The sequence below is a fragment of the Suricata suricatta genome, chromosome 15 (assembly GCF_006229205.1).
Source record: "Suricata suricatta isolate VVHF042 chromosome 15, meerkat_22Aug2017_6uvM2_HiC, whole genome shotgun sequence".
In the NCBI taxonomy this organism is placed as follows: domain Eukaryota; kingdom Metazoa; phylum Chordata; class Mammalia; order Carnivora; family Herpestidae; genus Suricata; species Suricata suricatta.
In genome coordinates this window covers 49,234,005-49,258,400 of record NC_043714.1, presented here as the reverse complement: position 1 = coordinate 49,258,400, position 24,396 = coordinate 49,234,005, and the positions used below count along the sequence as shown (strand labels likewise).

At 34.3% G+C, this 24,396-nt stretch overlaps 1 long non-coding RNA gene across 3 annotated transcripts in view; it reads left to right on the top strand.

Moving 5' to 3' along the window:
* The window catches only part of LOC115279264, a 54,581-nt gene extending 31,772 nt beyond the window's left edge, over positions 1–22,809 (top strand). The window contains exons 1-3 of one of the 3 annotated variants that reach the window (XR_003903316.1): positions 10,401–10,512; positions 15,052–15,180; positions 22,639–22,809. This is a non-coding gene — a long non-coding RNA (uncharacterized LOC115279264). Of the gene's footprint in view, positions 1–10,400; positions 10,513–11,165; positions 11,255–15,051; positions 15,181–22,638 lie in introns of those variants that run through there. The other 2 variants (XR_003903315.1, XR_003903314.1) reach the window with 2 other exon arrangements.
* The last annotated feature ends 1,587 nt before the right edge of the window (positions 22,810–24,396 follow it).

Below are 24,396 nucleotides of genomic sequence, written 5' to 3'. Positions count from 1 at the left end.
CTGAAGAAATACTTGTTGCTTTCACATTTTCAGAGCTAGACTTGAAAGTCACAGTGTATATAGCTGTGTAAATGGTGGCACACTTTGAGGTTCTTCCTGATTCCCAAAAAGCTGCCTGTCTGTTTCTAGTGAAATTAAGTTCTCAGTAGAACAACTAGGATAGTGTGTGTGTGTGTGTGTGTGTGTGTGTGTGTGTGTGTGTGTGTGTGTTACCATTTTTCTTTGGGGATTTGACCTAACACAGTTGTGGCAGCTGGTTAAACAGCCTCTGTACATCTTTTATTTTCACATATGATGATGGATCTTATAATCCTAAGGAAGGAACGGTGGGTATAAAGTGCAGGAGAGCAAGAACAAGCTGGAAACACAAACACACAGTGGGGAGAACAAGAAAAAGCCCATGAATTTGGACTGAAACCTTTGTCACTTTTTATTGCCTCCGACTTGGATGGTGTGGGTCTCCTACAAAAACCAGGGCTCCTTACCCTAGTGCTAAACACAGACTCCTGTTGCAGGAGTTGGAAATGCGGAGGGACAGTACAGAGGAGGGTAGGACAGTTGCAAATCCTACCACTCCCTCACATCCATGAGATGAGCCAGAAGACAATCAACAAGATGACTTCGGCTTTCCTTCCAACCTTCTCAGAACCTCCTACGAGAACCTCTTTTGTGGACCCTCTAAAGAAACATAAAGAGATTGGAATTCTGAGGTATATAGATCAGCTTAGCTAGTTAACCCATTAAAAAATCACCATAGTATCTAAATCATTGAAATACTTTGGCATATCCTGAAGAAGCAAAAAATGTTCTGGGTGGGGTGGGGGGTGTGTGTGTGTGTGTGTGTTAGGAATTGGTGGTGTGAGTTTAGGATAGGGAGAGTAGGGAATCACTGTTAATAAAATAAAAAGACATTTTAACAACAAAGCAGATTTATCTTCTATATTTCACTATGTTATCACTATATTTCATATTGGAACATCATACTTTAGAGTGATTCCTTTTAGTGTGCCTAAATTCCTTGAGGTTTTGATGAAATTTTATTTCTTAAATTTTTGGAAGAGAGAGTAGGTAACATCAGAATTTCCTGAAGAAGTGTATTTTACCTTCTAGTAATTGGTTGGATTTTCTCATGCTGTTTTCTTCTGAATAGCATAAATAAAATTTTATGGTCATGGTGTTTTGTTTAATTCAGGGATGGGTAGTCTTGGCTACAGTCTGAGTTTTTTTTTACATCTTAAAACAATTTTAGTTTGGTCTAGGTTTGATAAAACATGTAGCCCGAAGGACTTTTCCTTTAACTTACAAGCCATATGCTTTTGGAAGGAAACTCAATCCACATATTATATATTCGTTTATACTGAAATCATTAACATGTAGTGTAAGAGTACTGTACTCTCTCCCTGTCTTTAGAAAAAGCTTTTTTTTCTCTTTAAACAGAAAACTTTGCTTTTCCAAGAGTAAATGAACTTGGAGACCAATGGTCTAAATACTGTTTGAAAGTTAAACTCCATGAAAGTAGGGTAGGTCCTTTGCCTATTTATATTTTTGTGTCAGAGCTGTCAATCTATTTGCTTATATTTTCATCTAAATTTTATTAATATCTCATTTTGGGGTGGAGTGTCTTCATCTACAAAGGATTATCATTACATTATTGTCCCATCAGAATCCTTTTGTTCAATGTGCTAATTACTCAAATTGTTATCAAAATTCTTTTATTTTTATTTGCTTTATAATTCCAAAATACTTCATCATTGCAGAAAGTGTATTTTATTTATTTTTTTTTTTCCACCTCACGCCAGTCAGAGTGGCTAAAATGAACAAATCAAGAGACTGTAGATGCTGAGGGTGTGGAGAGATGGGCACCCTCCTACACTGTTGGTGGGAATGTAAACTGGTGCAGCCGCTCTGGAAAACAGTGTGGAGGTTCCTCAAAAAACTATCCATAGAACTCCCTTATGACCCAGCAATAGCCCTGCTAGGGATTTACCCAAGAGATACAGAAATGCTGATGCATAGGAGCACCTGTACCCCAATGTTCACAGCAGCACTGTCAACAATAGCCAAAACATGGAAAAAGCCTAAATGCCCATCACCTGATGAGTGGATCAAGAAGATGTGGTATATATACCACAATGGAGTACTACATGGCAATGAGAAAGAATGAAATATGGCCATTTGTAGGAAAGTGGATGGATCTTGAGGATGTCATGCTAAGCGAAATAAGTCAGAGGACAGATACCATATGTTTGCACTCATAGGTTTAACAGGAAAACAGGAGAAACCTAATGGAGGACCAGGGGGAGGGGAAGAGGGAAAGAGAGTTGGGGAGAGAGAGGGATGCAAAACTTGAGAGACTATTGAATGCTGAAAATGAACTGAGGATTGAAGGGGAAGGGGGAGGGGGGAAAAGAGGTGGTGGTGATGGAGGAGGGCACTTGTGGGGAAGAGCACTGGGTGTTATATGGAAACCAATTTGACAATAAACTATTTAAAAAAATAAAAAGAAATAAAAAGAAAGGAAAAAAAGAAAGTGTATTTTAAATCTACTTAAAAGTTTTAATTGTTTTAAAATTATTAAATTTATTGATTAAATTATAGTGTCTGAGTACTATTGTCTGTATCCCCTGTGTAGTTCTTGCTTATTCTGAGTTATATTCTTGTTTCTATCTTTATAGATGCTTTTTTCCTCTTCCATTTGTTTACTAACTTTTTGGAAATATATACAATAAGTTTCATTTAGCTGTTTATAATGAATCTTATTGCAGAGTTATGATACAAAGGACTAAATGAAACAAAATATTGACTTTGGTTATCTTCATGCCTATCTTCATTACCACAGGTTTTAAAATATATACACATTGCAAACATTCTGAATGTTAAATATCATGTATACACTTACCAATTGAATAAATAGTACCTTTTTTGGTTTCATTTAGAGAATGTAGACTTATTAAGGTTCCCTCAAGCAGGTAGAGCAGATTACAATACTAGATTCTTATTCTAACTTAAGGAGATGTTTCATTTATTATAAATGCCAGAAGGACTAGACATTTGGAAAACCATACTTTAAATCACCTTAAAATGGATTTCTCCCAAGAAATACAGAAACCGCCCTCAATATCTTTGCCATTTAGTCTAGATTAGAAAAGAATCATCACATCATCAAGAATTATACCATGTCAAGATATTTAAAATTAATAAATTTAAATGTATCAATAAGTAAAAGTAACACATAGAATTCTATTTACATTGTTACTGTGAACCCTGTTCTTTAAAAACTGATTTCTTTATTAAACTTCACTAATTAACTTTTTTCCAGAGTAGTATTTTTCCTTCCTTTTCAACTCATGACATTAAATTTTTATTCAAAAATCATCTTTAATATTTTCATATGCTTCCTAGTGAAACCAAAATTTAATTACATTTTTTGTATACTAACATTTATATTACAGAAGAATAATTTATATAAATTTCTTCAAAGTGGGTGTAATTAGTTATTCTTTCATATTGTAATTTATTAATTTGTAAATATGTATCAAAATGAAAAAGTAGGAAAGTATATAAATATATCAGAACCACAAAAATGGCTAGTTAAAATGAATGGTAAAAGTAGGTCAAGGCTTAAGAGGGAAATGAAGTAATAAAATATTATGTAATAGAACTTTCACCTTCTTATGCTTAAGGATATAAGACTAATATGACTCATTGATTTTACATTTATATTTTACTCTTTAAACATGTTTTAGGAATCAGTGGAAGGAAAATCTCTTGTGCTAATTTGATACATTAAAGGAGATACATACAAATTTAACACGGTAGATAATTGATAAATTTTAGTTCTTTGTCATTCTTTCACATTTAATTTCTCTTTCATTAACAGTCAGAACTGTTATTTAAAAAGCTTAATCATTCAGTATTAAATTTCTCCTTTCCTCCAGAAAATAGTATGTATATAATATAAAACATAGCTTGCCTATGACAAAGCACATGACACATAGGAAAATTACTACAAAATTTCTGAATATGGGTTATTTTAAGCCTGGAGAGCTACATGCAAATAAATTTGCATAGAACTACCAGGAAAACCTAATTGTAAGTAACAAATATGTGATACCTTTTAAAAATTTTATTATCATAACAAAAATTACAGATTTAATAACTAAAGCACAAGGTAAATGTCAGTTCATTTTGATTTTACTTATTTCTGTTTATTATAATTTTAGCATTTGTTTCTTTATCTGATTATTAGTAATAATATTTTCATTTATTATACTGGTATGGAGGATTTAAAGAGGTTACATGTTTTACCTCCTGTTTTGATTCAGAATTTTCTTTCAAAGTACAGTGGTGATCTGAGTTCTCTTTTTAATAGCTTTAAATTTTAAGTGAAAATCCATACATACTTGGGAACTGATACTATAACTACAAGAAAGGCTCTGGTTCTTTCTCTCTGAAAAAACCCTATATTATATATATATATATATAATATTATATTATTATATATCATATATCATATCATAATATATTATCAAAATCTATTCCAAAATTTAAATACATAAAAGTTTAAAAAATAAAACTGAACAAAAATTGTGTCCATAGTCCAACTAGTGACTGTCTTCGGAGACTCTATCTTTAAATGGGAAGCTGCTTTACACAGCTTTTAAGAACCAGAAAGATATGGTAACGATTTGAGTAAAGGAAGTCTGAGTGGTAGACTATGAAGAGAGTGGAAGAAAGGATGGAGAATGGAAGTCTTTCTTATGTATCTGGATTAAATGTTTATAAGCTATATTGAAGCTGCCATAATATGTAATACATGGTAAGTACATTTACAAATTAATGCCGTGCTAAAATACTTTGCTAATCACTGAATAGTTTGTGCATCTTGATGTTCTGGTCCTGTAACAAAGATACTGCACAAGGCTTTTGAAATTTATTTGGACAGAGATGAGTATATGGAGACAAGAAGAGTTAGCAGATATGAATTTATAGTCACAGAATTATTTTTATTTGTGATTCTTAAGATTAAGTATAAAGCTAAAAACCATGCTACAAAGATCAAGTATAAATCTGAGTCCCATGATTTTCATGTGCTGTCCATATGCAGTTCTATAGAATTATAGAAGCTTGAGATAACATATTAAATCTCTTTCATATTACAGGTTAGATTCAGGAACTATCCACAGCATTATGTTTATGTCTGTGAGATGAAATTTGGGAAGTGGAAAAATAAAGGACAAGACAAGCATCTTGTGATAGGGAGTTTTTTTGCTTAGTAATGGATCTTTCACTTTGCCCCATGGCACTTCAGATGGCACACAGAAAACTCGGGCTACAAGAGTAAAACACTGTGCTGTGCTGTCAGAATCTCAGATAGGAGAAAAGCTTGTTCAGAGTGTGTCATAGGTGGAATCAAGGATCTTATCCATTTGGACCCACTTAGTTTATGTTATCTATCTTTAAAATTATCTGAGAATATTCACAAATTTTATACTTTATAAAGAAGGCCTGAGAGTGACAAATCACATTATAGAACGAAAGCCATACAGATATACATGAATGGATTAATATTTATAACAGTAATGTAACAGGGAGGATCAGAGAGTCAACTAAGCATAGACTCATAGACTGCCCTTGCCTCTTGTACACCTCATCCTGGGTCTGTGAAAAGAGGATTTAAGCAGATGGTTGAATTTTGAGTAGTGTAGTAATTGAAATCAAACCTAGGTCTGGGGATGGTGTGGGGGGCGGTGTCGCATGGGAGGCTCCCATGATTTTGGCTCAGGTCAGAATCCCTGGGGATCAAGCCCGTGTCAGGCTCTGTGCTGAGTGTGGAGCTGGCTTAAGATTCTCTGTCTCCCTCCGCCCCTCTCCCTCACTCATGCTCTCTCTAAAATAAAAAATAAATAAAATAAATAAATAAACCATAGGTACAAAAGTGTAAACCAGCACCATGATAGATGGCACTAATGAAAATAAATGATAAAGCAGTACAAGGTTTTACTCTTTCTTTCACAGATTGTCCTAGATATACTATACATTTATTCTTTCACAAATTTTTAGAATCAGTCATCAAGATCTTTCCAACAATTCTGCTTGGATTTCAGTTGAAATTGCTTTTAAGTATAGATTTGTTTGGAGAGAACTGACAACTTTGTAATGATAGGATGAACTTTACATGAACGTGGTATGTCCTTCCATATAATCAGGCATTCTTTTTTGTCCTTTAATAGAACTGGCTATTTCTAAGAGTCTATTTTTTTGCTATTATAAACTTTATCTATATTTTCTATTAACATTTTCAACTTATTGTTGAAGTATATATTGTATTGATAATATGAATATATATGGCTGTTAATATATATGTTATATATATCTTGTATTTCCAATATTGGTGATATATATAGCATATTGATATGTAAATATATATGGCTGATAATATATGTTATAAAAGTATATATTTATATGTAGATCTTCTATTTCCAATATATTTCCAATAGGTTGTTTATGGATTCTTCAGAATCTCCTATGTAAATTATAGCATATGCAAAATATCAATATTATCCTTCCCTGACCTGTTTTTTCTTGTTTGATTACTTTGCCCATGACTCCTAGGGTTATGTTGCTCAGTCATGGTTATAATAATCATCCTTGACTTATTTTCACAGTTAAAAAGAATGTTTCTGAAATTTACCTATTAAGTACAATGTCTGCTATAAAATTGGCAACTTCATTTTATTAGTTTAAGAAAATTGCCTTTTAGAAATTTTTCTAGGGGTGGCTTGGTGGCTCAGTCAGTTAAGCATCGGACTGCAGCTCAAGTCATGATCTCACGGTTTGTGAGTTCAAGCCCCGCATTGGCCTCTGTGCTGACAGCTCAGACCCTGGAGCCTGCTTTGGATTCTGTGTCTCCATCTCTCTCTGCCTCTCTCCCCCTTGTGCTTTCTCTCCCTCTGTCTCTCAAAAATAAATGAATGTAAAAAAACTATTTTTCTAGAGTGTTAACATAGTTGGATACTCAATTTCCCTTTATTTTTTCCCTTGAATCTGTTACTTTTTTCTTATAGTTCATTAATTAAGTGAATGACCTCATTGCAAATATGCTGCTATTGAGGACCTCTGGCATTTCCGGTTTATTTATTTATTTTTTTCTTTGATGAAAGTTTAAAATATTGTTAGAGTCCCCAAAAGAGAAAGAGATCAGTTTCATCATAAAAATTAAAACTACATATAAATGTGCCCCTGAGAAGCTTCTATTATTTGGTCAATTTCAGGAAGAAAATACTTAATAGTTTTAAATTCCTTTCCATTCCCAGTAGGAAAGCTCACCCACAAATTTCCAATAACACTTACATCTTACAGATTTGAAAGTACTTTCTCCATGATTTCTTATACTCCTTATAACAAGTCAATTTAGTAAGCACTTCCTAATTACCTTAGTACAATTATTGTTTCTATTCTTGCCTATGGCTCCCCTACTTTTTATTTAATAGTTTATTGTCAAACTGGTTTCCATATAACACCCAGTGCTCTTCCCCACAAGTGCCCTCCTCCATCACCACCACCTCCCTTCCCGCTCCCTCTCCCACTTCAACCCTTGGTTCATTTTCAGTATTCAGTAGTCTCTCATGATTTGCATCCTTCTCTCTCCCCAAGTCTCTTTCCCCCTCCCACTCCCCATGAATTCTACCTGAGCGTATTATAGAAGGATCCATTACCTGATACAGTATTTATTTAGACAATTTGCATTTATGTGAATAAATGTTATTGGAATATCATTTCCTTTTCCCTTGCCTTCAACTGATTCCAGTATGAAACTAAAATATTCTAATGACATAAGCCTGGAAACCTTCCCTCTTTATTGTTATTTTTTTTGAAATATCTTATATGGTATAATATTATTCCTTAAGAATTTGGAGGAATTCACCAGTAACACTTCTCAAGTTGAAGGTGCTTGAAGGTGGGAAAAGGACAGATTTTTGTTTTCTGTTTTCAATTCGTTATTGATTATTGGTCTACTCAAGTTTTCTATTCTCCAAAACTGTGTTTACTTAACCTATATTTTAAAATTGTCATAAATATCATATATTTCATGATGTTTAATCACATCTTAAAATTGCATTACATTGCTTCCAAGGCTTTCTTTTGGTTTATGTTGACCTGGTATATATTTTTTATTATTGCATTCAACTAATAATGAAATTCTGCTGTCAGGCACTGTTGTAGGCCTTAGATTTAAAGGAATAGGTGCTAATCTTGCTTATCAGAAGCTTCTACTTTAGTAAGAAAGACATATAAGAGATTAAGAAAAAACATAAGTAAAAATCTGTTGTTATGTCAAATGGTAATAAGGGTGCTTAAAAATAAAGCAGTTGGAGGAGAAACATGACAAAGGAGTAAAGGAAAAGCTGGAGGCTTGAAAGCTGTTAGTGATGATCAAACACCAAAAATATGGGGTTTTTGACTTTATTACAGTCTCATAGTGGGGGGGAGTTTGAGGAGAGACCTTTTTTTTCAAATTATTTTTATCCTTTTGTCATATTACTGGATTGTTTTTAATTCAGTCAGCATATGTATGTATTGAACTTTTTCCATTTCTTCTTATTACTACTTGAGTTACATAGGACTTATTTCTGTACAATACTTTGTTTTCTATTTCTATGCTTAATTTTATTTCTTTTTTCTCCCTTATTTTACATTGGATGTATTTCTTTATTTTATATCTTCTGAGGGTTATCTCTATCAAAATCATTTATTTGGCTCTTTCCTGTTTGCCTGAAATTTTTCAAATTACGTATTTGCCCAAGCAAAACTAACTATAGGGCACTTTTAACTTCAAATATCTCTTGCCCCATGTATACTGTAAGCCCACAACTACCTCCCATGTTGGTATCTATAGTATCTTGTGTAGCTGAATGCAATTTATTAAGGATATAAAATTTTAAAGATCATCATTTAATTAGAAAAAGGCCTTATTCAATTGTGTATTCACTTTATTTCCTAAATATCATCTTCCTGGGTTAATCTTTCTTACACGTGCAGTAAATCCTCCAAGACTGTTTCAAACAATATTGTACATTAAACTTGCCAAAGGAAAAAAAAATTAAACTTGCCAAAGAGTATCTTTAGTTTACTTTGTATGTAAAACTATTGTTTCCATCATGTTTTTTCCTGGCACACAGTAGGTGATAAGTAAATATTTGTTGACACTTGAATAAATGAATATGAAGGTACATAAAGAGAATGTTTTCTTACAAAGCCGGAGAAACCAATGTTTAAACAAACCAGAATCACACACACACAAAACAGCACAGCCCAGTGCTCTTTTAATTAGGATCTTTAAATAGGAAAACAGATTTATTGTTCTTTACCCACAAGTTTCACAGAAAAATAATGTGATATATTTGTTTTTAGGTAAATGTGGTCTAAATAATCTTCACTAATCTTAAATTTTGACTTGTAAAGCTGTGACATTTAAAAATTTTATTTTCTCTTTAAATAGTAGGAAGGGATGAGTAGAAAGAACACATAACAGGTATTTCTCTAAGTGCCTATTAGGATCCAGTTAGAATATTTTAGAGTTGTAAACTCCATTTACACAAAACTAATTTTATCCTACATTTTACTGAAGTTAGAGGACCTCTCAGATTTAGCAGCTCCCTCTCATGCCCCCCATAGGTCTTTGCATATTGCCTCTTACTCATGTGTTTGCATGTGTGTGTTCCTTTTTAGACCACAGACTCTGAGAAGCGTATTTCTCTTATTTACTCATTCAACAAACAGATAGTGAGTTTGCTTCTGTGCCAGGCAGTGTCTCACCTACAGTCAAAGACGACATAGTACTCAAAAGATTCTCAAATCAACTGATGAATCTTCTCTGCCCCTAGCTGAGAACATTTCATAGCACTTGAGTCTTACACTTATGGCTTTATTGTATTCATATACCTTTTGCTTAGGAAAAGTTCTGCAAATTTACACTAAAAATCCAAATGCCATTTTATTCATTTATTTCTTGAAATAGCACCAACAGAAATACCTTTTATCAGTATTTTCTTAATTCTTTTCAAAAAATATTCATACTCAGATTAGTGTGTAGAAATTGGACCACATTCGTGCCATGCTGTGTGTGGGGATGCAGCATTGACACCTGAGTACTCATGCTGTCTGAATTACTCGTTACTGCAGATGGTAAGACAATTAGTCGGCCTCTGAACACATGAAGATAACCTTGAGCAAGTTAGTTAAACTTTCTGAGTCTTAGTTTTCTTGTTTGATGTGAGGATTAAGTAGTAAATATACATAAAGCACTTAGCACATAAAGTCCATGGAACTTAGTAAATGTTCAAGAGTGATTGGTATTGTTATTTTATATGTTTATTTAGATGCTACTGAAGGTTGGATAATCAGGATTGGATAAGTTTTTCAGAAAAAAATGCTTAAAATAGCCTGTACATCCTCCCTACCCCATCCACAGTCAGTTTCTAGCATCATCTTCATGGCATTTAGAAAAAGGTAAGATTGGGGCACCTGGATGACTCAGTTGGTTTTAAGTGCCTGACTTCAGCTCAGGCCATGATCTTGTGGTTCACAAGTTCAACCCCGACATTGCGTTCTGTACTCAGAGCCTGGAGCCTGCTTCAGTTTCTATGTCTCCTTCTCTCTCTGCTCCTCCCCCACTCATGCTTGCTTGATCTCTCTCTCTCTCAAAAAAAAAGATAATGATTTTGGAAGTGAATAATAATTTGTCTTATATACTCTAAAATGTAAAAAATATATATATTTTGGTAAATATAATATAAAACAGTTTATATTATTGAATATGATTAGCAAGAAGTCAGTTTTTACTTATATTTAGTATGTCCAGATAAGAACATTCCATTATCTACATTGCCAGGAGTCTAAATATCTACCTTTCCTGTTTCTCTATCAAAACAACAAAAAATAAGTTCACTTGCTTTCTCTAATCCCAAGCCTTTGGATATTTTGAAAGCATACATGAAGCGGAATTGAGAAGCATTAGCTCTATGTTTTAATCAGAGTAAGTGCTATAAATAGCATTACTTTTTCTTTTTCATCAGTAATGTTTGCAATTTTGGAATAGAAAATTGAGATGAGCCATGTGACTTATCTGGGGGGAAGAGCTTCAAGGAGACAAAATAGAATAGACATAGGACCTGAGAAAGAAATGAATTTGAACTGTCAAGGCCAGTATGTTAGAAGAGAGTCAGGAAGAAGGAGAAAGGAAAGACACAAGGTAAGAGTGTCATGGAAAGTACTTAAAGACAAGAAAAACTAAATTTTCAGAAAATTTAATTTCTTCCTCTAGTTCACTAGGAACAGTGAATATTACTAAACAGATCGAAAGATTTTTCTGTCTTAAGGATGACTAATATGGATTATACATTAACCAGTAGATGATTTATTTAAAAGAACACTTTTTAACTTCTCATTTCTTGTTTTAATTCTCTTACACAAAACTTTATCCCCAAGTATAAAGACTGAAGTATCCTGAAATCAGAGTGTATTCGATTTGTGTTTGATTATGGCTTGTCTACACTCAAGATACAAAGTGTATAATTGAGATAATTATCTAAAAATTAAGGGCAGATAGTAATTTTGTCTTAAACATATAAACAATTATCCAGTTAGGGAAGCACAAAATTAGATATCCAAGTGGATTCTTAAGTGATGTTTTGATGATTTAAGTATAAATGAATGATAAACATTAGGATTACATTTCCCCCAAAGAATCTGCATTTAAAGTCTATGGAGCAGTATACTTGGCAGAGTGTATTTTGAGTTATATTAAAACCAAAGACACATGAAAAGAGCTTGGGATAGTTTGCTGAAACAAAAGCCTGGTCTCCACATATGACAAGCATGAAACTGAAGCAATTAGCAGCAGGTTTGAAGTTACAAATATGTTTGTCAGAAATTCCCTGATCATTACCCAATCATTTTGTCATGCATTCAGTGAATATTATTTGAACTCCTATGTATTAGTCATTGTGCTGGGTTCTAAATTTACGAAGACGAAGAGAGTCTTGTCCACCTTTTAGGGTTTACAGGCTTCTGAGGAAGTTGATGGGTATTAAAAAATGCTATTCCTCAATTCTCTGTAGAGGAGAAGGGATTTCAAGTCCAGTATAAGGATGGAAAGTATAAAAAAATATCATGTGGTTTTTCTCTCTCCTTTCTCTAAAAATTGAGGTATTGCCTCTCTGATGAATTGTTTTTTTGTTTGCTGAGAAAATAGATTAGGAGTTGAGGTTGAAAGGGAGGCATGGCTTGAAGAAGGAATGGTTAATATTGCCATGTATTCAATTGCTTTTCATTAGCAGTTAAGGAAGGAAAAGGAGAACTCAGCTATTGCTTTAATGTCCATTTGGGTGCTATACTAAACAGCAATCCTGAAATGTTTCCAAGAATGGAAGGAGTTTTGAAGTGATGGATCATAGATGTAAAGGAGAAAAAAGGAAGTAGAGGCTAATCTGGGAAGACGTAGAAAGACCTATGAATTGGAATCTATGAACTTGAAGAGATTTGTGGGAAGGACTGGAAACTGTGGTCTAACAGTAGAGGGAGGCATTTCTGAGCATATCTGTGTGGAGTAAAGGAGAAGATAAGTTGAAAGATTATTTGCATTCAGGTATGAGTGAGTTGTGTGATAGATGATGGCATTATTCAGAATAACAGAACATAAATGATTTGAGTAGATGCCAAAAACTACATTGAATCAAGGAAAGTTATCAGGAGGATAATAAAAGATAAGGTCAAAATATATAAAGAATGTAGGGGTGTCTGGGAGGCTCAGTCAGTTGAGCCTTCGACTCTTGATTTCAGCTCAGTTCATGATCCCAGAGTCTTGGGATGGCACTCTGCTTGGAGCTCCATACTGAGCCCCAAGATTCTCTCCCTCTGGCCCTCTTTCTTGCTTGCACTTTCTTGCTGGCTCTCTAAAATAAAAAAAAAAAAGAAATGTGTAAATAATGTATAGTCAATTAGCAAGAACTTAAAGGGAACAGATTTGTTTGCTTATTTGTTTATATGAAGATGGAGTAGTCATGAGCTGAGAGTTGCTTGGAAACTTTGATATATGTGATATGCAGAGAAAGGGCTTCTACACTTGAAAAGACAGAACTTATGGAAAAAGCCATGTCCAGCTAAGCCAATTTAAAAGGAATAATCAATAGAGAGGCAAGAGGTGAAGGGGAATTTGTTTAACTATTGAGCAAAGAAACCTATACAATGAATGTTGGGAGTAGTAAGATCTTAGTGGTTTGGGCTTTGAAATAGACTAGTAAGTATCAAATTTACCTTAATATCAAGGGAATAAAAGCAACAGAACTTCTTAGCCTATAATAACCAACAAATTGCCTCAATTTACTTAATTTCATAGGTGTAGGTCTTGTGTGAATATCCTGTTCTCAGCATATCATCTGACATTTCAAAAGTCTTGGGTAATAAAATCCTAAATGCATTTTGGCAAGAAAATATCATCTGAGATTTTAGGCATTTGTATTTTTGGGGAAATACAATCCTCATGTTTATGATTCATTTACACTTAAATCAAAATACTGCTAAGAGAAATCTACAATACATCCAATATCATTCTTGTCATTTATGCATCATTTTAAGAGAAGTTTTCTTTAAGTTCTATAACTGTGAAGATTAAACCTTACCTAATTTGTAAAGTTAGGAGATATGACTTCTCAATTTAAGGAGTGACATAACTGCATTAAATCATAGGCCAATACAACTTGAAGTGACTTTGGGAATCATCTCATCCCCTCACTATACAAGGAGAAACCAAGGGGCACAGGGTCACCTGCCATACTTGCAATCTCATTCAACTTAGGAAGAAGCAAACCAAGTAGTTAGGAGGTGCTTAATTAATGTTTCACAAATAAATGTTTGTTTAATTATAGATCAGTGTCTTTGGGAACTCCAACTGCAGATAAATGTGACCTAGTTTGCCATTTGGCATATTTATCATTCATCCTCATGTGAGAGTTGTAATGACAGACTGTGTACAAAATTATCTTATCAAATACCATTATTGGCCCCTAGAATCTGTGAACTCAAAAATAGCAAAGTGAAGTGTGGAAGTATTAAAGAAACTTATTGAGGGGCACTTGGGTGGCTCAGTCAGTTAAGTGTCCAGCTTCGGTTCAGTTCATGATCTCATGGTTTGTGGGTTTGAGCCCTGCATCAGGCTCTGTGCTGACAGCTAGCTCAGAGCCTGGAGCCTGCTTCAGATTCTGTACCTCCTCTCTCTCTCTGACCCTCCCCTGCTCATGCTGTCTCTCTGTGTCTCTCAAAACTAAATAAAAAACATTAAAAAATTAAAAAAAAGAACCTTATTGAATCAATATACAAAGACATAATTGTCATTTTGTGTGGCTATTGGTAAGAGAATGTGAATCTGTGTACATTACAGTAAATAACTGGAACATTGTTTTTTTATTTCAAGTGCATGGAAAATGTTTATGGAAGGGCAGGATTTGAGGAGCTCCTAAATTAGGAAATACTGCTAGAGGAAACATCCTGTGGAATCATTGAACAGGCTGAGAAAAGATCTAAGAGCAGGAGGAAGAATTTAAGTGGAGTTGATGAGTAGCAGAGTGAGGTGAACTGTGGTGAAGGACTCATGGAGCTTATAGCAAAATATGGTGAAGGATTCACAGGGGTGACTTTGTGAAAAGAGCTGTTGGAAAGAAGAACTGTTTCAGGAACTCCAGGAGAAGAACTAGAACTTCAACACAAAGATTTTAATGTTATGGTACAGAAGTTTAGCTGTGTGATTCTTGGCACAAGACATTTATTATTTTAAACATTGGTTTCTTGAGATAATCTTAAACATGCAGATAATAGTATCTGTTTCATATGTCTTTCAGAAGGATTAAATTAAATAATGTTTACTCTGCAGTCAGAAATGTGTCGTGAAATATTGAATTCTTCTGTGTTCCATCCTTAGTTCCTTTTTGATTGTAGATCCCAATCTGAGAATTTTCATATATGTTCATTTTCTATATGCCTTCTCTTTTCTAGAAGCAGTTCTCCTATTTGAATCTCTTTTAGTCAGCTCATCTGGAATGCTGTCAAGGACAAACTAAGCAAGAGTTATTTATGTATGATGACCATATTTGAGTGGGATGAATCCTGACCTTTTCTTTGGTGGTAAGTGCTAGATTAACAGAGTGTAGGTCAAGATGAGGATCTCCTAATGACCTGTTTGTGCATATGTGATCTAGTGGGATAGGCACTAGGCATACAGTTGGAAGATAGAGGTTTGAAAGGGAAGCCTGCTTCTGCCGTTTGCTAGTTGCATGGCTTTCGATAATTACCTAATATCGCTGAGCCCCCATTTCTCAACCTATAAAATAGGGATAACAGTACAAATCATAGAAGGTTGTTGTGGCAGTTACATGACATAATCTATTATGAAGAACTTAGCATAGCGCCTGACACTTAACCAAATCTTAACACATATCCCTGTTCTTTGTTCACATTTAACTCTCAGGATGTGTTAAAGCAATCTTCAGGTTCTTTAGAAAAGAACAAATAAAGCCAAAAAACGGCCCGGGAGGAAGGAAAATTCCCCCTTAACCATCTAAAGAAAAAGGAAAAGAAATCTCAGCAAAAAACAAAACAAAACAATTCACAAAGAACTATCAATTATTATCATTACATGTTTAAAAATTACAAACATTGTACACTTTATAAACTTCAGAAATCTAAAGCTGTCAGATAATGGGCATTTCACTTTGGAATGATTCTCAAAATCACACCATAATTGGGAATGCAAACAGAGTCTAATTAAATGGTGAAAAATCAGCCTCCCTTCCAGCTGTATAATTTTGTGAAATGATTAGGACAGAGAAGGAGAGAAATGAATTTAATATGTGACATGGGCATAGTAACACAACACAGTAAAGTTTCATAATGTCATAGAACATTAGAAAGGCATTACTGGAATTTTAGATCTCTGCAGTGCCTTCTTACCACAGAGCTGAAAGTGTTTGTTCTGTTGTCTAAATAACTTTCTTCAAATTTGGAGCTGTTTGGAGAGCTAACTTTAGGAGTGTAACCCTTTCAGCTTGTTTTGCCATCATTACCTTAGTCACTATTTCATTTCCACCTGTAAGGATTCACCTCTGCAAATAAGCCTGCAGCAAAGCACTTTGCTCCCTTTGTAGGTTGATTAAGCAGGGGAACAGCAGGTGAGATTTGTTTTTCAAGTAATTAAACACTATGATTTCTTAGACATATTTATGACCAGACCAAAACTGTATTTCCAGCATTTGGCAAGATGTAATTTATGTGGTTCTGGATAATTACAGAAGGATGGCTTTTGAAAGATTTTTTGTTTTGGACAGTTCACTTCTCATGTCAGATCTCTAAGAGGACATACAGTTTGAGGTGACAAGCTTTTCCTTTACAACCTGGAATCCCATCACTTTACTCTGGTGCTCACTGATATATTAGAAAGGTAAAATCCAAACAAGATATATGCTGTCTTATGGTCAAATGAAAATGCTTTTAAACTGAGAGTAGCATCTTAGAGAAAAACAATATGTTCAACATTTTGTCCATCACATGGTTACAAAAACCACCTAAAAAAGTCCCCAGTAGCAAGACTCTATATTCCTCATAGATTCTGGATGATAAACTCTCTGAAGGAGAGCGTTTCTGACTTTTCTTTGCATTCATTATATGGTGTGCAAAAAGTTATATTCCAGAGTCAGAGTCTGTACCTCCTGCAGTGAAAATTGTTCTTATACAAATTTTTATTTTTATTTTTTAAATTTTTTAATGTTTTATTTATTTGAGAGAGAGAGAGTGTGAGCAGGGGAGGTTCAGAGAGAAAGGGAGGCAGAATCTGAAGACAGGCTCCAGGCTCTGAGCTAGCTGTCAGCACAGAGCCCAACACGGGGCTCAAATCCACAAACCACGAGATCATGACCTGAGCCGAAGCCTGACACTTAAGTAACTGAGCCATCCAGGTGCCCTGAATTGTTCTTAAGTCATCTTTTAAGTGAATATTAAGGGAAATCTTCTCATTTAATCCCCTCTGATCTGCCTCTAAATAGAATGTAATATTTAAATGTGGCTGGTATAAAATTCTTTCATCTGTATTTGTGGGCTAGATTTTTTTCAATCTTGTACAAGGTTTACCTTTGTTCTCTGAACATGTTTCCCATCTGAGGGTCAAGCTTCATACGTTTTGTGTGTCTGTTGGTAAAGTGCAAGCCTCCTTTTTTTAATTTGACGTATTGTTTTAAAGAAATGCTATATGTTAGATACTCTGCTGGAGGTTGGCAGTTCATTGGTTAGCAACTTACATAAGGCTCTGCCTTTGTAAAGCTAACAATCAAAGGGCTACTGGAAAATACAGCAGACTCGGAACTGTCTGAAGAAGGCAGAAATAATAGGTGATACTTATCAAGGGCTTCCCATATACCAGCAGTATTTTAAGTACTTAACAGTTAACAATTTTGATCCTAAACATAGCCATGTCAGGGAGATCATTATCTTCACTTTGCTTATGGGGAGATGGAGGTACAGAGAAGTGAAGTCTCCACGTAGGAAGTGATGGTTTTGAGATTTGAATCCAGGCAACCTGGCTCCAGAGAGCGTCATTTTAGCTACTTGCAGTACAGCCTCATTGTGAGTGAGCAATGATTTCGGGCAGCTTATGTTTCTTGTAGCTAAAGTGAAAAAAGAAAAATAGTTGATTATATATATAGTTTTGTATTTTTGATAACAGAAAAAATAATATCCTGAGACATTTGTTCTCTGGAGCAAATCTCAAACAAATTCAAAGTTTGAATTAATAGCATGGGATTTGCATAAAGTATATTATATGACACTAGACAATGGCTTTAACTTTAATATTACAGGAGATACAGAAATTCTATTTAACCAAACAGTTTTCATATTAACCCTTCAAACAAGCAGAGAGCATCATATCCAGGCACTTGGATCCTTGAATGTACATAATGTTAGGATAGAATCGGGACATTCTAGATGATGAGATAGCAAATACATCTGTTAGACTCTGAAATATCAGAGGTCTTAAGATTTCACAGATGCTGGATTTTATTCAATTTGTAAGCAGATGCTCTCATAAACACCTTAATTGCAGATATTCTATAATGCTGACTACAGTGACAAAAGAGAAGCAAGAGGGGTGGTTGAATAGCCAGACTATTACCTCCTGTACATTATAAAGGCCAGCTCTCTTCATAATGGCTATTGATCATCCTTTCACTCCTTCTTTCAACAAGCCTTTGTAGGCCAGGCCTTATGCTAGATGTTGGGTATGCAGACATAAATATAATGTAATTGCACAGAGCCTCCAATATTAACAAAAGCCAACAACTGTTTTCCAAAATGTTTAATGATACTTTAAACTCTTACACTAGTTACTGGTTAAGAATTTAGAATTTACATCATACCATGTGATTTTAACCCAGAGTTTCTTAATCTTGGCACTAATGACATTTTGGACTAGATAATTGTTTGTTGTGGGTGGCTGTGCTGTGCATAGCAGCATCCTTGTCCTTTATTAATTAGATGCCGGTACTGCCACCACCCCCAGTTGCTACGACAAGCAAAAGTGTCTTTCTTTGGTCATCACTCTTAGTTGAAAACCACTGCTTTAACTTGAAAATATTTTAATATTATGTTCACAGTGTTAATATGTTTATTCCCAAACAAAACAAAGACCATAATAAAAATCTTCACAGTAATTTGAGACTTACGTTTAATGAATTGTGAGATATTGTTTCCCCCTCCCCCCCATGACGTTTACAACATGTACATTTAGGAAACTAAAACGTGATTTACTATTTGGGGTTATTTTTTTAAATTTAAATATTTATTTATTTTGAAGGAGAGAGAGACAGAGTGTGAGCTGCGGAGTGTCAGAGAAAGGGGGAGACACAGAAACTGAAGCAGGCTGTAGTCTCTGAGCGGTCAGCACAGAGCCCAACGCAGGGCTCAAACTCACAGGTCTTGAGATCATGACCTGAGCCAAAGCCTGATGCTCAACTGACTAAGCCACTCAGGTGCCCCAATTTTTTAATGTCTATTAATTTTTGAGAGACAAAAAGAGAGAGAGCGAGCGAGTGAGTAGGGGAGGGGCAGAAGGAGAGGAGACACAGACTCTGAAGCAGGCTAAAGGCTCTGAGCTGTCAGCACAGAGTTCGAAGCAGGGCTGAACTCATTAAACGGCAAGATCATGACTTGAGCCAAAGTCAGATATTGCCATTCAGGTGCCCCTATTTGGGTTTATTTTAGATTGGCCATTTAAAATATCAGCAAATGCCGAAGTCTTTTTTCAGGGTAAATTTTTTTTTGGTGGGGACTATCATTCCTTTCTTACCAACCATGATTATCATACAGACCTGGAAATTTCTAAATTCCAAGTATTAACACTATGAATTAGCTTTCGCCCTTGCAATTCAGATAGATTCAAGGAGGTATAGATCTTATCTCAAACACCCAATATCTGATTAGATGCAGCTGAGATCACCCATTAAGTATACATTCCTGTTCCTCATTGCTGGAAAACATGCGTCCAAAGGCCTAGTAAGATAGCATCCCATATCTAAGATCTTTGTAACACATTGAGACACTCAATGAACAATGTTGAATATTTTTTATTTAACCTTTTACTGCTTAGCTTTTTACAAAAAAAAGGTAGATTTCAAAAAATAACCCCCGCCACAATATAAGAAGATAAAATAGAGTTATTTAAGAAAAAGGAAAGCAGGGCTGTGAAAAATGAGTTAAATATAGCATGAATTTGTCACTCAAGTTCATGTTCTTTCAGTTGCCAAGAGTTAGGCAACAAATTTGACTTTTAGCAGACATGGCAAAGAGGAAATGATAATGAGTTACATGATTTGGGGTTTCAGAATAAAGCCAAATTAATTGCTGTAGAGAAGTTCAACTATTTGTGGTACTCGATCAGAGAGAAATTTTACCTGAAGATTCTCCTAAAGGGGACAAGAGTGATGCTATGAGCCCCAGCTTCAGTTACATTCACGTGAGAGACATAGTAATGAGTTTTAAAAGGTTTTTGTTGTAATGTGTACATTCAGCTTAGTAAGAGATTATCAATAGGCTGTTAAAACGATGAGGTGCTGCCTTGGATGAATCCAAGTGCAAACAAGGAACTGGAGGCCTGCAAGTATTACAGAATCTCAGGAATTCCCTGTGGCCAGCACTTGTCTCAGCTGGTCTTTGCTAAGTTGTGAGTGGCTACGAGTAAAGTGATATTCTCTATAAAGTACCTAGAATGTGAGTACTTCATGTTACTGGTTATGTTCACAGTCATATTCTTAACAGTTGGTAATGATGGGAGGGCTAACATTATCTTTCAAAATTTAGTGGACTGCCGAGGCAGTGGGTGTGGCTTCTTGGCTAAAGTAGGCTCTGTGGAATGGGAAAAATAAGTATCTTAAAGAATAATAAAACAATAAAAAAAGAGCTTAAGGCTTTAAAATTTCCACTTCATAAATTGGACAGTAATTTAAACCCAAACAATTTTAAGGAAGTTATAACTAGAAACAACCATTTTTTCCAAGAATAATATTGATATTGATAAAGCATCAGCAAAATATATATCTTTGAGCTGTGCATATTTTTTAAGGTATGTTTTTGTGTATCTTTCTTTCTTCACTCAATGAACAATTGTTGGGTATTTATTTTTATTTAACCTTTTACTACCAGAGTAGCCTGGTGTATCTTCCAATGTGACTTTGTGTAGAAGATTTAAAATGGCCAAAATTTGTTTGCTACATTTCCCATGGAGATATGATGTTGAAATCCTCTCCTTTTGTGTCTGATCCAGCTGCCCTTCAGGTCCAGCTTGACTGATTGAAGACTTCAGAAGTGACATTCTCACACATCTGAGGTTAGGTCATAAGGAGCCTTGTAACTTCCACCTGGGCTCCCTTGGAATACTCCCTTTGGGATCTCTCAGCTGCCATCTATAAAAACCCAACTAACTTTAGACTTCATGATGGAGAGGCCATGTGGAGGTGCTGCAGTCCCAGCTGACCTTAACCTTCCATCCATCTCTCCCAAGTCACCAGAAGTGACACTGTAGCTGTCTTGGATTTTTCAAGTAGCCCGATCGGTCAGAAACATGTGGAAAGGAGAACTACTTAGCTGAGCCTTAATATGACCCATAGATGTGAGATCATAGAATGATTGCAGTTAAGCCACTAAGGTTTGAGGGAGTTAATCATAGGAACACCTTATATATACACACAGGATTTCACTGGTTATGTATCCATAAGCCAGCAAAACTTGAAGAGGTAGCATATCTAGTATAATTGGTAGTTTGGGTTTTGAAACCTTGATTTCCTTTTTTAATAGAAAGGACTGATATTCCCTTTTGATGATCCCTTTTGTTTATATTTAAGGCTTGATAAAAGTCCTTCCTCCCTTCCTCCCTTGCTCCTTTCCTTCTTTTCTGCCTTTTCAGCTAGATCACTGTGAAAAATAAATTACTGCCTCGTGCTATTTGTGGTTTTATAACAAAGACCATATATCTATATCTATCTGTATCAAGTTTGTGTGTGTAAAAATGATACATATATATATAGAGAGAGAGAGAGAGAAAGAGAGATGTGTATATGCACACACATCAGCAAGTCTGAAGGTAGTGCTATTATAGTCATATTCATTATTTTCCATATATTTTAAAAATTTATGGTGGGTTATTTTCATTTCATAGAAGCAGCAACTACATCTAGTTTCATGGTAAATTCGCTTTCAAAGTGATTGTGAGAATTAGACATAGCAAATATCTGGCTGATAATATTCTGCAACTTAGTTTTATGTGTGTAATTGTGTTTACTTTGTCTGATGCTCCAGCTTATTTTCATAAAAACTTTCTCCAATATTAATAGAATTTCAACCATCTTCATGTGAATATCTCAAATGAAAATGTTAAATATGCTTTCCTTATTCATGCCTTCAGTTGCTTATATTTTAAATTAAATTTAGTTTTGATGTCTTTTGAGTCACACCAAATATTGCAAATCTGTTCCTAATGTTTTCTTGAATCCACTAAATTAAAAAAAAATGAAGATGGAATGCCAATTTTTGCTGCCCTTTGGACCATACATCTCTCTCAACTTTCTCTGAAACATTTTGTTTGAGACCATAGACAAGAGAATGTATTCTGTCCTTTTTTCAGTCAGGCTGAATTTTTACTTCTTAAACCCTACTTAAATTGCTTACCTACAAACTTGCCATTAAGAATTTAATGGAATTTTTATGCAGTTAATGTAGTTTCAGTTTTTGTGTATGTATGTTGCATTATAACATTACAGTTGGCATTATAAGTCTGTTATAAAGACTTTCGAAATATAACTCATTGTCATAGCTCATCAAATTGAATTATACCTGTACTGTGAAATAAGCTTACATGAATTTTTATAAATTATATTTTTGATATAAGTGATATTGGCAAGTATAATTTAAATACTTTTGGAAAAGCATGTTTAATTGTACTAATTTTCTTTCTTTCTTTGTATTTCTTCTCTTCTTTCTCTCCTTTCTTTTTCCTTTCTCTCTCTCTCTCCCTCTCTCTCTCATTAATGACTTCTTTAAAAGAGAAAATTCAAGGCTGCTTGAAGATTGAAAAAAATTAAAAATAACATGATTCCTTTCATTGATTATAAATCTCAAACTAAGAACATATATGTACAAATGTTGGCCTAATGAAACTGCAATGAAAGTTTGCTCTGAATTTTACTTGGAATAAATCGGTTATTTGTAAAGAGACCCTTTGTGGAGAGTTACTGTAAGTGATTTACTAGGACTAAATATAATCTATTAAAATATATATATATTATCTGAACTTTAAAAATATTTGTGTGATTAAGATGTTTTTCATAATGAAAAACACCTCAAAACCATTTGGTTTGACATATTTTAAAATTCTTAGACTTTCAAATTTACTCTTTCATGAAAAGATGTGTTCTTTTAAATTTTTAAACTTGTAGAAAATTATACTTAATTTTGGTACAACTCAAAAATCACTGGCTTCTATGTATATTACATTGTTAGCATATCTTTCAATAAAATATTGAAGGGAACAACTGAGAGGAAAATTCCAGACTATCATTTCATAAATTACATGGTCATAGTTAACACTAAGCTTGAATTACATGTTCCTTGAATTAATTAACAGTATCAATGCCTACTGATTAATTAATCCAATCTGCAGTACATACTGTGTGCCTAAGAATCACAGTGACAGTGCTTAGCATCCAGGAATCAACTAAGTGAATATAAATTCACTAAATTTATGCTTTCAACAAACATTTCATGAATATATATTACTGTATGGAAAGAACTACCTTAGGCATTATGGGACATTAAAACTGCAGTTATATATAGGTTTAAGAAAGGAAAACTGAGTTGAAGCCCTTGTCGGTGTCTGTATTCACCAAGTCATAGAGTATCACGGTGTACTAAAAGGATGGTAAAAGGACATTTGTTCTGATGCCACTGTCTAATTGACAGTTTATAAAAGTTGCTTATAAAAGCCATATTTTTCTGATCATTAATATTATAATCATAAAGTTAATCATGATCTCATAGAAAGTTTTGGAATTCTAACCATTTAATTATTATCCTAAGTAGATTGTCCATCTCAGTGGTTGAAGAAACTGTATTTTAGCTCAAAAGTGTGTTTGGACTATAATAATTTTCTAGCTCCATCTAAATATCAGTTTTCGTAGAAAATAGTATGCTTTGGGTTGATCTCTTAGGAGCTGAATTATAAGTACTTTATTTTTAAGTATGATACTTTGTGATGAGTATTAGATTTAAGGGAATTTCTTGATCATTAGTTCCAGAAACCATCGTGATGAAATGTCACATTTTTGCAAGTAGAGGTGCTTAGGGAATGCATCTTAGTCCAACAGAGTATACAGACTTAGAGATTAAGAATGTGCCAAAGATTTGGAGACTGTTGGAACTCTGGAATCCAAATTTGTTTTACTCTTGTAATCAGGGAATATCAATTAGTAAGTATATTTTTTGAAAAATTACTATATGGAAAACAAAGCAAAACATTTAGACAATTGTATTTTTTAAATCAAGTTAAAGTGTAACATTCTAAAAAATCACCTCCCTAATAAAAAGTTACTTCATTACAATCATGAGAGTTCATTTTACAGGTAAAATGGCTGAGCTTAATTAGCTAGGACTACTTTCCTTTGATAACTGTGACAAAATAAATTTCTTGTCTTGCTTTGTGTGAAGAACTTTGGGAATTTGTTTTGTGGTTTTAAAATTCAGCACGTCTAACTAAAAATGAGTCCATGCTTTTCTTCCTATTAGCTGGGTAAGACAGTAACCTTC